The following is a 12,032-nucleotide window of genomic DNA, read 5'->3' on the forward strand; positions in this document are numbered from 1 at the left end:
CAGTTGCCCAGGTGGGTCTTGAACCTGCGGGCTCAGGCAATCCACTCACCTCAGCCTCCCAAGGAGCAGGTTTGCAGGCTGAGCCACTGAGCCTGGCTGGTACTTGATCTTGAATCAAAGTGGGGACCAAAGGGAGGCCCAGACTTTACCTGTATGATGACCTCTTATCTACCTACTCCTGAATTGTACCCCGCGTCTTTAAATAAATAAAAACAATTTTTAAAAAATCTGTCTGCACCTCAACCAGACCCCAGGAAACCAAGCACTTCTGTCCTAGCTGCCTGAGTGTGTGTCCCATGCTCAACCCAGGGCTCTGCCTCGACTCCCCCCACCCCCGACATGTGGGGACCCAGTGCTCCTGTCTGGGTCTCCATGGAGAGGAGTAGCCCTAGGCTTCACTTTGGGGCTACCTTGCTGACGAGTTTCTAGAGTCTCTACTGCCTGGGACCGGCCAGGGCCAGCTAGAGTGAGTCTTGGCCCCAGGGAGCAGAAAGTCTGGTTGCACCCGGTATGCAGCATATGAACACAGTCCAGCTTTGGAAGAGGCAGGAAGGTTATTTGGGGAGCAGGAGTGGAGGCTAGAAGTCTCTCACTTGTCCTCAGACTTGGCTGGGAAGTCCTGAAACCTGGGCACCACCCCAGAGCTGCTGAATGAGTCAGTCTGAGGTCCAGCCTGGGTGCTGGGAATTTTTTTTTTATCATCACTTCCAGGTGATTCTATGGGCAGCCCGGGCTGAGAGCCACTGTGGAAAGCTTTGCTCAGATTGGCTTCTGCCATGGCAAGTTTGTGTGTGCACTCCCATCGTACCCTCATCCACGGGACGGGTGGGGGCTGAGAAGGAGTGGGGGAATGCAGGGTGGGAAGAAGGCGTCTCTGGACTGCGCAGATCCCTGCCTCCCGCCATCATGAGTGGAGCCCACTGGTGCTTTAATAAATTCCACGCCTCAAATGTCCCTCCCTCCTGCTGCATCCTGTGGGCAGAGCTCTCTGAGGAGGGAGGAGCTGGACCCCTCTCCAGGGAACTCACCCCAGGGTCCTGCGGGGTGGGAGGGGGTGAGGGAAAGCCTAGAAGGTCTCTACAGGCTGCTTCACTTCAACTCCGGGGGTCCTGCAGTGCCTCCTTGTGGGCACTGAAATCAAATTCTGCTCTCTCCTCGTTTAAGGAACTGGATTATCTGGGATTTTTTTTTTGGTCTTAATTGGTAAAAATGACTACTTATTAGAGCAGTTGACAAGCAGTTCAAAACATGGAGAGGACTCGGCCCGTTCCGAAAACAGACAGCAAGACCAAAGACGCAGGTCTGTGCAGACACTCGGGGCACACACAGACACACATGCACACAGATGCACACACGACATGCAGGCACACATGCACACACACACACAGACTCACACACAAGACACAGGGCTGCACCCACAAGACAAAGACACTCACTCATGCCCACAGACAGAGAGAGACAGCTGCACACACAAGACATGCAGGCACACGTACACAAGAGACCCAGCCCCTGGGGTTCTGCTGTGTCTCCTCTCCTACCTCCTTCCCCCATCCGGCATTCCGGTGTCCATCCCCCTGAAGAGTCAGTCCCAGGGGTGATGGGGCCAGCAACAGGGCAGGGCGCTTCTCCCATAGTGCTCTGAGCCCTGTTGTGCTAACGACTGAGTGGCATGAGAAAAGGAAGGGAGAGAGCGTCCCCGCGGCTCTGCAGAGCAGGCCAACTGATGGCCTGGCACACACTGGGTGTGGCACGTGGCAAGCTGAGGGTGGTGGAAGAGGGTTGAAGCCCCAGGGAGCACCTGAGGGACCTGAGAGCTTGGCTTGGGGGTGAGGAGGCTCAGGGAGGACGGAGATGGCCTCTGGAGGAGCCAGCATTCCTGGGGCTACACACATCGCAGGAGAAGGCCGCAGGGAGGCCAGGACTGGAAGCAGCTGACTGAAGTGGAAGGGGTGCTCTGGGTGGGTGCGCTCCTTTCCTGGGAATATTGGAGCTGGAGACAGCAGAAGGCCCTTCCTAGGCTCCGTGCTGGGCGCAGCTGCAGGTGCCTGCAGGGAGAGCCTCCCAGTCCAGCTTGAGCTGAGAGTGCAGACGTGGCTGGGCCCCCAGACCCACAGAAGAGCTCTCAAGTGTGACCTTCCTTGGAGGACATTGGCCTCGGAAGCAGGCACTGCTGGGTCTGATTCTGGCTTTGCTGGGACCTCAAGAAAGTGAACTCCCTTTCTTGGCCCCAGGTTCCTCATCTGTAAAATGGACCAACACCTACCCCAGAGGCCTGGTGTGAGGACTAACACCATGCAGCACCTAGCAGGGTGCTCAGGTTTCCACTGGCCCTTAAGAAACATGCGCTTTTTTTCCTTCTCTGGTGCCTCTTGCCTCCTTCATGCCATTTCCATAGGCCTCTGGGGAAACTTGGCAGCAGAAAGGAGTTGGAGCAGAAAGCCTCCCCAACGATATTGATCTGGCCGGCTCCGGACTCCAGACCACAGCACTCGGGGGTGGTGGTACAGCCGCCGCTGCGGCTCCAGCTTTTATGGGGTTTGCAAGATCATCTCTAGCCATCGAGACAGGATGTCCAGGTTACGGGCCCCTCCTCTTAGCCTCTGCTCCATTCCCTGACTCCCTGGGAAACCTCCCATTCCCTAGTTGGCCCCCGGGAAACCAAGGGGGTGCCTGTAAGGTTGCCAAACTCTTGTCCTTCCCCACCGCCATTTACAGATCTGACGTGGCCGCACCATCGACCCTCCCTTGTGGAACTCAGGCTGGTTTGGGATATTGGAAGCAGAGGCCACAGGGGTTGGGGTTAGGGTTTCTTGGAGAAGGGCAGGAGACCACCAGGAAGAGAGGAAGCTTTAGAGCTGTGGACACCACAGGCCTAGCTTGGGGTAAGTCCATCAGTCAATGAATTCACTAATTGGGCTGAAGTTTACATGCAGGCACCGAGCAACAACAGTGTGTTTGTCTCTCTTGTGGCACTCTGGGTCTAATGAGAGCAGAGAGAACAGACAAAGCACCAACAAACGGATGATCACTGTGATTATCCTCATGCAGCAAAAGCTTGTACGCGGATCCAGGTGGTCTGGGGAGAGCAGAGTGTGTGTCCCTCAGGAAGTGACATGTTCTGAATGTTAGAGACCAAAGGGTGAGCAGAAACCGATTGGGCAAAGAGGGAGAGAGGGTGTTTCAGGCAGAGATACCAGCATGTGGCAAGGTCCAGGGGCAGGAGGGTCTTGAGGTATCTGAACTCCACGAACCTCCCCTGGGCAGCCCATTTCACATGAGTTTGAAGGCAACACATAATTGGGGCTAAATGCCCATGCGATGATGTCAGACCACGTGGGGTCACATTCTGGCCCCATCCCCACAAGCTGTGTGACCTTGGGCAAGTTGCTTGACCTTGCTGTGCCTGTTTCCACATTTGTAAATGTGAAATGATACTAGCAGAACCTAACTCAGAGCGTTGCAGTTGAGCATTGGTACCTGTAAAAACAGCTTGGAACTGCACCTGGCAGATAGTAAGTACCCAGTAAATGCTAGTTATTCTTATTATTTATTTATTCGAACTTTCTTTCCCTCCCTCACTAGCTTTTAAAGTCCCCAGGAGCAAGACCCCGTATGTCACGGAAACCCCGCACAGTGTTGGCCTGTGGGAGGCCTGTGGAGGGGTGAGGTGACTGTAAGGTCAGTGTGGCCAAAGAGAGCGGAAGGCGGGGAGGGCTGGGCAGAGAAGGTGGTGGGCTCAGCAGGGCCCTGGGGATCATAAGACGGGCTTGGCATTTATAGTAAGAACAGTAGAAGCACCAGAAGGTTCTGAATCATGGGGGTGGTGGGACGGGGTTGGCATTTTGCAAAGATGCTAGGTTGTTGGTTTCAATGTCTGTTGACCCCGACTCTGTTGTGTTAGGAGTTTTGTGAAATGTGATTTCGTTCATTTCATAAAATGGTTCTGGGAAATAGGTACACAGCTAACGAAACTAAAGCTTAGAAGGATGAAGGGGTTTGCCCATGATCTCATAGCTGGACATGCTGCAGAAGTGAACTGAGACCTCTTCAGCTCTGCACCAGTTAGAATATTGACTCAGCTTTTGTAACAGAGCTTTTGAATTGCCAGATATGTAAATGCTAGAATTCACTTCTTGCTCACTTGCCTTACAGCTCTCCGCCAGGAAGTTGCTCTTCACGGGTCCTTCCGTTGTGTTGCTCTGCCACCCTCAGGAGGTGGGTCCACGAAGGTTGCTCCAGCTCCTGCCATCACAACTGTATTCCAGTCCATGGAAAACTGGGAAAGAGGAGCAAAAGGGTATGCCCTTCTCTTTAAGGATGTGGTACACTGTTTACATTGTATACATGGCTTCTGTTCAGATGAAAATGACCAAAACTACCACATGGCCTCAACTAGCTTCGGAGAAATGTCACTTTTATGCTGTGCAGCCATATTTTGGGGACTTGTTATTAAAGAAGGAGGGGAAAGTGGGTATTGAGAACAACTGGACATTTCTTTTTTTTTTTGAGTTGGAGTCTCATTCTGTCATCCAGGCTGGAGTGCAGTGGCATGCTCATGGCCACCGCAGCCTCCACCTGCTGGGCTCAGGTGATCCTTCCACCTCAGCCTTCCAAGTAGCCAGAACTACAGGTGTGCGTTCCTGGACATTTCTTTTTTTTTTTTTGAGTTGGAGTCTCACTTTGTCGCCAGTCTCGAACCCGCAGGCTCAGGCAATCCACTCACCTCAGCCTCCCAAAGGTGTGGGATTTCAGGCTGAGCCACCCAGCCCGGCTAATTTTTTTTTTGATTTATTGTAGAGACGAGGTCTCCCCAAGTTGCCCAGGTTGGTCTCGAACCCATGGGTTCAGGCAATCCACTCGCCTCGGCCTCCCAAAGTGCTGGGATTACAGGCTGAGCCACTGAGCCCGGCCACAACTGGACATTTCTGATTCCTGCTCCGACGCATGCGGGAAAGAGGTGAGGGGCTAGGAGGTGCTTCTTTCTTAGGCTATGCTCGGGGTGCTAGGAGATAGAATTGGAAAAACCATCATGCCTCGAATATGGGAGGGCAACGGGAAGAGAAGAGTGAGAAAGACGGTTCATGCATTGAATACATGTGGGTTGGCACCAGGCACAGGGGCTCATGCCTATAATCCCAGCACTCTGAGAGGTCAAGGTGAGAGGATTGCCTGAGTCCACGGGTTCGAGACCAGCCTGGGCAACTTGGCGAGACTTCATCTCTACAACACATCAAAAAAATTAGCTGGGCATGGTGGCATGCACTTGTAGTTCCAGCTACTTGGAAGACTGAGGTGGAAGGATCGCCTGAGCCCAGCAAGTCGAAGCTGCGGTGGCCGGGAGCGTGCCACTACCCTCCAGCCTGGGTGACAGAGTGAGACTCTGATTCAAACAAAATGAAACAAAACACGTGAATAGAGAGATACTGATAGGTGGGCATGGGCACTTGGCAACTAGAAATGCAGGGTTCAGTCTGGAGGGAAAGATTTGGGAGCTATGCTAGATACTACTTGTGGGGGGGAGCTGCACAGCTTAGGGGTTTCCCTCTTTCATGGGAAGGGCCTGGCATGGAGGGGTGGCCCAGGGCTGGTTTCGTGCTTTGGGGTGTCCTGAGCGCTTCCTCCAGTGACACAGCAGATGAGGCCAGGGAGGAGTTCGTGACACAGGCTGGGTCCATCCAAAGGCCTCCCTGGAGCCGGGCTCGGTGGCTCAGCCTGTAATTCCGCACCTTTGGGAGGCTGAGGTGAGTGGATTGCCTGAGCCCGTGGATTCAAGACCCGCCTGGGCAATTTGGCGAGACCTCATCTCTACAATAAATCAAAAATCAGCCGGGCGTGGTAGTGCGTGCCTGTAATTCCGGCTACTCGGAAGGCTGAGGCAGAAGGATTGCCAGAGCCCGGCGGGTTGAGGCTGCGGTGGCCGGGAGCGGCCACCGCAGTCTCCAGTCTGGGCGACAGAGTGAGACTCCAACTCAAAAAACCGGCCAACAAACCAAAAAACAACAAAGGCCTCCCTGGACTGGAGAACAAGAAAAGAAAGGGGCCTGATCTCCAGGGAGGTGGCCACCTCTATGCCTGCCTCTGCCTACATGCTTGTTCTTCTGCAAGGTCAATCCATCCACTCCCTTGGATCTCAGGCACAGGGACGAGGACTGAGGTTGCAGGGTAGAACTTCCTGTGCTCCATGTGTGGTCCAGAAACTGCAGAGAGAAGCTTCCCTCCCAGGGCTGCACAGACCAGAGGAGGGACATCTCAGGGCTGATCCTTGGGAACAGAGGACGGACTTGAGGGCTAGACAGGCCATCTAGGTGCAAGTATCAGCTAGAACTTCACGTGTCTTGCTAGTCAGTGGAGAGAGTTGTGTGCTGAAGAAAACTAAGTGGTTCTCAGGAAGAGTGCTGTACATCTGTGGTTTGCATTCATCCTGACATCGAGGCCTTGGAGAGGGAGGAGGGGCGTGGAAGGAGCCAGAACATGGATGGGTAAGGAGGAGGGGAGGAGAGGATTCTGGGAGGGAGACAGAGCTCTCAGGAAGGACGGAGAATCTAAAAGGAGTGGTGTCTTGGTAGCAAGGGAGATGAGAGTTTCCAGAAGGAGGGAAGCTCGTCAACAGTCCAACTGCTTCCTTAGGATCCAGTGGCGTGAGCCCTTGAAGAAGGTCCTTGACTTTGACCACAGGGAAACAGTGACAGTGGCCTGGAGGGGCAGAAGGCTGAGAAGGTGGCTCAGCACAATATCAGACTCATAGAAGTCTCGTGATAACTGTAGAATTGTTGAGTGAATAGGAAGTAGACAGACAGCAAGTGTAGACAGCTCTTTCAAAAACCTTGACCCCTGCCCGCCCCAATTAACTTCCACTCCTGAGCTTGACTCTCTGCTTCCGTCGGTCATTTTGGCCTAGGTCTCACTGGCACAGAAGTCGGGACGGGGAGGCGGAGACCAGGAAGGAAGGGGATCTGTCCTGGAAAGCTGAAGCCCCCTCTGGGGCGGCCTTTCAGAAGAGGCTGTCTGATACCTAACCTCGATCCTTCCTGCTGTTGTATATCAGCAGGTGTTGGCTGGGGAAGGAGCAGCCTTGTCTGAATGACAGTCCTTCCGAAGGCTACAAACCCCCGAACTCTATCCCAAGTGGAGATAAGAGAGGTGACGCTCGGGTGAGAGCTGCAGAGAGGAGTAATTCAGAAGGCAGTGTTCTTGCTCGCTGTGTGCTCGGTGCCCGGTTACAATCCTCTCGTTGCGTTTCCTCTTCTCGGATACTTGCTGCAGGATCTTGCAGCCCTAGGCTCTAATAACCCCCAATCCTGGCCTGGGGTTTGGGAGACTGCAGCTGGGCCAGTAACCGAGGCAGGCTGAGGACCACAGCAGACGCCAGAGGGAGGGGGTCGGGCCCTCCTCTGGATGGATGCTTGGGAATAAATAGCAGGACAGGCTGCAGAAAGCTGTCGGGTTTCTCATCCCAAGGTTTATTCTGTGGGGTGCCCTGTCTCCCTCCCTCTTCTCCTCTCTCCTTGTCTGACATCTTCTCCTTCCCTCCTTGCTGTCTGTGTCTCCCCGCTTCCTTCGCTGCCCTTTGCATCCTCACCTCCCGTGTCCCGCTGAGGGCTGCCGGGTTCTCAGGCTGCAGCGGCTGACGGTGGTCCTCAGCGGAGGATGGAGACCCAGGGACCCCCCCATTTCCAGGAAACTCCGAGCACAGGAGGGGCCTCCGCTTGGGGCGGGGAAGGACTTTGGAATGTCCAGTAGGGGCTGGGATTCCGTGACTCTTTGGTTTTCTGTTCCAGCCTATTAAGTCTGCCTCGGGGCTGTCTTTCCAGAGCTGTCACGGGCTAAGGCTCCCTCAGGTGGCCATCTGGGAAACTGAAGCCACTGTGACTTTTTCTGGGAGGGGCAAGGAGTCCTGTCTCTCAGGCCCTTGGATGAAGAGAGAGCTGGAAGCTGAGAATAACTGGGCACTTAGAAGCATGCTGTTTATTAAAAGCTGTGGGAAAGTGGTGAGGACAGAGACCCGGCAGCCTCTGTCTTTATCACCTCTGGAAGGCTGGAACTGGCTCAGAGTTCCCCACAGGGGCTGGAAGGAGACCACTTGGGTGGTCAGCGGTGGGGGGAATAGTGAAGCCTTGGCCCCGGGTGTGGCTCCATGGAAGGGTGTGGACACACTGGGGGCTGGGCAAGACCCTTCCCCTCTTTTTTTTGAGTTGGAGTCTCACTCTGTCGCCCAGACTGGAGTACAGTGGCTGCTCCCAGCCACCGCAGCCTCAACCTGCTGGGCTCTGGTGATCCTTCCGCCTCAGTCTTTCAAGTAGCTGGAACTACAGGCATGCGCTACCATGTCCGGCTGATTTTTTTTTTTAATTTATTGTAGAGATGAGGTCTCGTCAAGTTGCCCAGGCGGGTCTCGAACCTGCAGGCTCAGGCAATCCACTCACCTCGGCCTCCCAAAGCACAGGATTACAGGCTGAGCCACCGAGCCCAGCTACCCTTCCCCTCTTAAAGCCTCGTCCTCTTCTTTAATGTGGGCCTGGGGACCGACAGCCTCCCGTGAATGCCTTCTTGCAGCCTGCGTGGCCCATGCTGTGTGCCTACCCCCTGGGTCTGCAAGGTCCATCTGACCATCCCCCTGTAGCTGGCCTGCTGCTCACCCTCTACGGCCCTTCTCTCCGGGACTCCCAGGCCTCTGATCTCACACAACCACCCCAAGTCTCTATGAAAGTAAGCTGAATCTGATGGGTTGAAAATGAAAATGAACACGTGACTAGGTCACTCTTCTCCAAAAGGAGTGATGCTGGGTGCTTCTGCAGAGGCAGGATCCTTGCCGTGAGAAGCCGGCTGGAAAGCCAAGGCAGCAAAACGCTCTCTTCTACCTGCATGAAAAATGTGATGGCAGAGGGCGCTTGCGAATCAGGGTGCATCTTCAGATTCATCCAGTGTACGCCTGAATTTCTCTCAGCTCTGCTCTTCCTCACATGTGTGACCCTGACCTCTCTGTGCCTCTGTTTTCTCATCTATACAATGGAATAGAGCTGACAGTTCATGTAAATATTAGTGATTCTGCATGGGGACTGTCTCGCTCCATGCTCGTGTGAATGAGTGGGAGAAAAAAATATGTTTGTTGGTTGCCTATGATGGGCCTGGCCCTACCTGAGACGCACAGGACCCAACAACAAAAAACTCAAAAGCAGCTTTTATCACCCCCATTGCACAGATGAGAAAACCACGGCTCAGAGAAGGTAAGTGACAATTCAGCTAATAAGTGCCATGTAGGGATTTGAGCCCACATCTATCTGCTTCCAAAACCTCTGTGCTTAACCAGAAGGTTGTAGGTGGAGTGGAGGCAGGAGCATGCTGGGGGCCGGGGCCCCAAAAAGCAGAAGTCCTTGTGGGCTCAGAGGGAGAGGGGATCAGGGGGCGAGGCAGCGAGGATGGCTGCAATAATCCTGGGGGCCATCGCGTCTCACTGCATCCCCTGCAGGCGAGGCCACTGCTCGCAGAGGCTGGTCCAAAGATCTAGTGCTAGGGAATTCTAGAACAGTCGCCAAGAGGCCGATGAGGCTGGACAGGTCTCCAGGATGCATTTGAGGGGACGGGGAGGAGGATCCAGGACCTGGCCACAGGGGCCCAGGCGAGTAGGCCTCAGAGGCTGCAGCGGCACCCTTCAAAGAGGTGATGGTGATGGTGAGAAGTTGAGGGTCAGTATGGAACCTCCCTGATCCGCCCAGAGCTGGAAGAGCCCTGAGAAGGCACCGAGGAGCGGGTCACCTCACCTGACCTTGGAGGAGCTGGGGATGGTCCTGGCTCAATAGGCGAGAACTTCACAGGGATGCCTGCACGGAGGGAAGGAGAAGCCCCCGGGAGGCAGCTCATATCCAAGTGCGATGGGACTTAGAGCCTGAGTCAGTCGATGTCCAGCTGTGGCCATTCACCTAGTGCGGAATCCCTTCCCTCCTTTATAAAGGGGTGTGGAGGTGTGCCTCCTTCCTATATCACACTGGTCCTGGGGGAAGACGGTGGCTTTAAGGATGGACGCTGGAGAGGTGTTGGAAGGAGAACGTCACCCCCTTATGGCCACAGCACTGTGGTTCTGCGAAGCCCAGGCCTCTTGCGAAGCCCAGGCCAGAGGAGCCAGTCCTGGCTGATAAACACTTTGGAGCGCCTCTGTTGTGTCACTTTCCCTCCGGGAGCAGGAGGCACCACCGGGCGCAGAGGTGGGGCTTTCAAGATTCGCTGCAGGGAGCGTGGCTTTCTCTGGAGATGTTTTGCAGCGATGTGAGGACTAGAAGAGCAGAACACGTGCTGAACTGCCAGCATGAACCAGGCCCTGTGCCAGTCCTGGGATGCAGGAATGAACAGGACATGGCCTGGGGAGACAGACAAGAAACCAGGGACCACGGTGCCCCCTCTGCCATGATTGGAGGCACACAGTGCCAGGGTCATCGCCATTTCTCTCTCTTGGGGGATTCCTGAGTAACCCCCCTCACCTCTTACCTTGTTCCACTCAGTCTTTTCCATGTCAGAAGGAATGACCTGTTGGACTGGGGAGTTTGGAAGGAGAAATCGGGTAAGTAGGCCTGCTCTCTCTGCATGCTTCTTCTCCTCAGAGTCAGCATGTTCTCAGGACATTGGCATCCCAGACTCCTCTTTGCCATCTGGTGAAGGGCCTGCCCTGCGTGGGGGCCCTGGGTGGTCCTGCCCTGCTTGTCTCTGGGATGGGAGGATCGAATTCTGAGTGATACATGAGCAAGTTCTAGTGGCCACAGGTAGGAAGTCATACTTTCCAATGAGCTCTATCACTAATGTTTTGATTTTCATCTTCGTGGTGTTTCATCAATATCTCAGACGTCTCTGATCTCAGGTGTGAGAAATGTCCTCTAAAGCCCTAGAACAGGCCAGGCTTGGTGGCTCAGTCTGTGTAATCCCAGCACTTTAGGAGGCTGAGGTGAGTGGATTGCCTGAGTCCGCGGGTTCCAGACCAGCTTGGGTAACTTGGCGAGACCTTGTCTCTACGATAAATCAAAAATTAGCCGGGCATGGTAGCACTCACCCGTAGTTCTGGCTACTTGGAAGGCTGAGGCAGAAGGATCTCCGGAGCCCAGCAGGTTGAGGCTGTAGTGGCCATGAGCATGCCGCTGCACTCTAGTTTCCAAAAAAAAAAAAAAAGAAGGTCCTAGAACAACAGTTCTCAACCAGAGGCGGTTTTGGCTACTTAGCGGACATTTGTCACAGTGGGGGTACGGGGTGGGGGTGGTGGCAGGGATACTGGCATCCAGGTGGTAGAGGCTGAGGAAGCTAAAAAAAATTTTTTAAATGCACAAGACAGCCCTTCACAACAAGAATTATTCACCCCAAAATGTCAACAGAGGTAATTGATAATGATAAACCCTGGCCCTAAAGCATAGGGTGTTATGAGAAATTGAAATACAAGCGCCGATTCATTCTTATGGGGGGGCAGGTTGTGCGGAGGGGATGTTCAAGGAAGGATTCTAGAAAGAGGTAATATCGGAGTCGGGCTTTGACAAAAACTTAAAGATGACACGTAGAGAAAGAGTGTCAAAGCAGGACATGTGAGGGAAAATCCAGGCAGTGGGAACAGAATGTGCAAAGGCATGGAGCATGAGAGGCTGTGGTGCCTCTGGATGAGTCTGTCCGTGACAGCCAAGGAGATTAGGCTGTGGGGATAGGGAGAGGCCAGACATGAAAGGCATCAGGTACTCTACTATGGGGCGTATTTATGGAAAGCATAACAAAGCACAGATTATGTTTAGAAAAGTGTATACAGCACTTGTATATACTAGTGAAAAGCTCAGCGAATTAACAGTTTTGTGGGATTGTTCCAGTTTTGGGCTATTATGAACAAAGCTCGATGGTGTTCATCTTTATACATTTTGTTTTGGGTATAAACCTCGTAAGGGAATGGCAAGGTCATGAAGTGTGCCGATGTTCAATTTTAGTTGATATAGTCAAATAATTTCCCAAGGTTATTGTGGGAATCTACTCTTCTGCCAGTAGTGTAAGGGAATTCTCCATAGCTTCACATCTTC

The sequence above is a fragment of the Carlito syrichta genome, unplaced genomic scaffold (assembly GCF_000164805.1).
Source record: "Carlito syrichta isolate Samal-C Ts95f unplaced genomic scaffold, Tarsius_syrichta-2.0.1 Scaffold115728, whole genome shotgun sequence".
Lineage (NCBI taxonomy): Eukaryota > Metazoa > Chordata > Mammalia > Primates > Tarsiidae > Carlito > Carlito syrichta.